The sequence below is a fragment of the Sinocyclocheilus grahami genome, unplaced genomic scaffold (assembly GCF_001515645.1).
Source record: "Sinocyclocheilus grahami isolate Dianchi unplaced genomic scaffold, SAMN03320097.WGS_v1.1 scaffold2303.1, whole genome shotgun sequence".
NCBI lineage: Eukaryota > Metazoa > Chordata > Actinopteri > Cypriniformes > Cyprinidae > Sinocyclocheilus > Sinocyclocheilus grahami.
The window spans coordinates 9053-11341 of NW_015507482.1; positions in this window are offsets into that span (position 1 = coordinate 9053).

Genomic DNA, 2289 nt, shown 5'->3' on the forward strand with positions numbered 1-2289 from the left:
GTGACTTTAATACTCTTCCTTTTCTGTCTGTCTCTTCTTTCTTTTGTTCTTAGTCTTCTTATGGAGATTATAAGAGTGGGCTCCTTAAATATCAATGGAGGAAGAGACAGGAGCAAGAGAGCAATGGTTGCTGAAATAATTAAATTAAAAAATATAAACATCACATTTTTACAAGAAACACATACAGATTGTGATAATGAGGTAGAATGGCATGGATGGTGGGATGGGGAGTGTTTCATCAGTCATGGATCAAACATAAGTGCGGGTGTGGCTATTCTTTTTTCAAAGAATATGGATTTAAATATTTTGGCAACCATAGAATTAGAAAAAGGTAGAGTTTTAATAGTTAAAGCAGAAATTAAGGGGATTGTATTTTTATTTATTAATGTTTATGCTCCTAATAAAGGACCAGAACGTGTTGAGCTTTTTAAAAAGTTGCAAAATACAATAAGACAACAAAATGATGATTTCTGTGTGATAATGGGTGGAGATTGGAATTGCACTACTAATTTCTCATTGGACAGAAATGGAGAAGAAACTCACCCACAGTCTAGTCATGCACTTCTCAGTTTAACTAAAGAGTTTGAGTTAAATGACGTGTGGAGGGATAGAAATCAGATGATTAAACGGTATACATGGATTAAGATGTTAGATTCCTCTGTTACTGGTGCAAGATTAGACAGATTATATGTTAGTAAGAAGGAAAATAATAGAATCATGAATGCAAATATTTTTCCTAATGGTTTTTCTGATCATCATATTGTTACTATTGATTTTAATATTAATATAGTACCACGTCCAAAGTATTATTGGCATTTTAATGTAAAATTATTGCAGGATAAATCTTTCTGTGAGAAATTTAGCTTCTTTTGGGAAATGTGGAAATTGAATAAGAGTTGCTTTGAAAATTTGACTCAGTGGTGGGAGGTTGGGAAAACACAGATCAGGGTCTTTTGTCAAGAATATTCTTATAATTCGACGGTACATTTAAAAAGAAAAATAAAGCAACTGGAGAATGACCTTTATGTTATGGAAAATTTGATTGATGATAATAATGAAGGACTAATTAAGGAATTAAAGAATAAGAAAATGGATTTGACGTTTTTTTTGGAGGAAAGAGTAAAGGGCGCTTTGATTAGAGCAAGGATAATGTCTATTAAAGAAACTGATGCTCCTACTTCTTATTTTTTGATTTGAAGGTTTTTTTGGAGGAAAGAGTAAAGGGCGCTTTGATTAGAGCAAGGATAATGTCTATTAAAGAAACTGATGCTCCTACTTCTTATTTTTTTAATTTAGAACGAAAAGTTGCACAAGAGAAAGTATTGCATTGTTTGCGTCGTGAGAATGGGACATTGACTTCAGATCCATTGGAAATTAGAAAAATGGCGATGGACTTTTACACTGATTTATTTGGACCTACTGACTGTGTTTCTGGAAGCATGGATCAACTGTTGCATGGGTTACCTAAGCTGAAGGATATGGACAAAGAAGAGCTTGAAAATATGATTCCGTTTAATGAACTCTCTGAAGCAGTTCAACAACTCTCTATAAGTCGAGCACCAGGAATTGACGGCCTACCAGCAGAATTTTATAAGAACTTTTGGAGCATTTTAGGCAGAGACTTTCATGAAGTAATTTGTGAATGTTTTGTGAGAGGAATACTTCCAAGTAGCTGTCAAAGGGCTGTGTTATCTCTAATTCCAAAAAAAGGAGATCTGGGTTTGTTAAAAAATTGGAGACCAGTTTCTTTAATGTGTTCAGATTATAAAATAATATCTAAATGTTTAGCTAATAGGCTAAAGAAATATTTACATGTTGTGGTGAAGAAGGAACAAACATATTGCATTCCAGGTCGCACAATTATGGATAATTTGTTTTTAATGAGAGATGTTATAGATGTTTCGATTAATAATAATTGTGATGTCGGGTTTTTATCTATTGATCAAGAAAAAGCCTTTGATCGTGTTGGACATGCATATCTTTTTGAGGTTTTAGAAGCTTTTGGGTTTGGGAAAAATATTATTGCTTGGATAAAGTTGTTGTATAATAATGCATCTGTTTTGATCAAGATAGGAGGAGGGGGGTTGAGTAGCCCAGTAGTTGTTAAAAGAGGCATTAGGCAGGGGTGTCCTCTTTCAGGGCAGCTATATAGCTTAGTAATTGAACCTCTGTTATGTAATTTAAGAAATAATTTGAGAGGTTTTTATGTTTCAGAAAACGTCAAATGTTTTGTGTCTGCATATGCAGATGACATAACTGTTTTTGTAACTGGTCAAGAAGATATTCAAG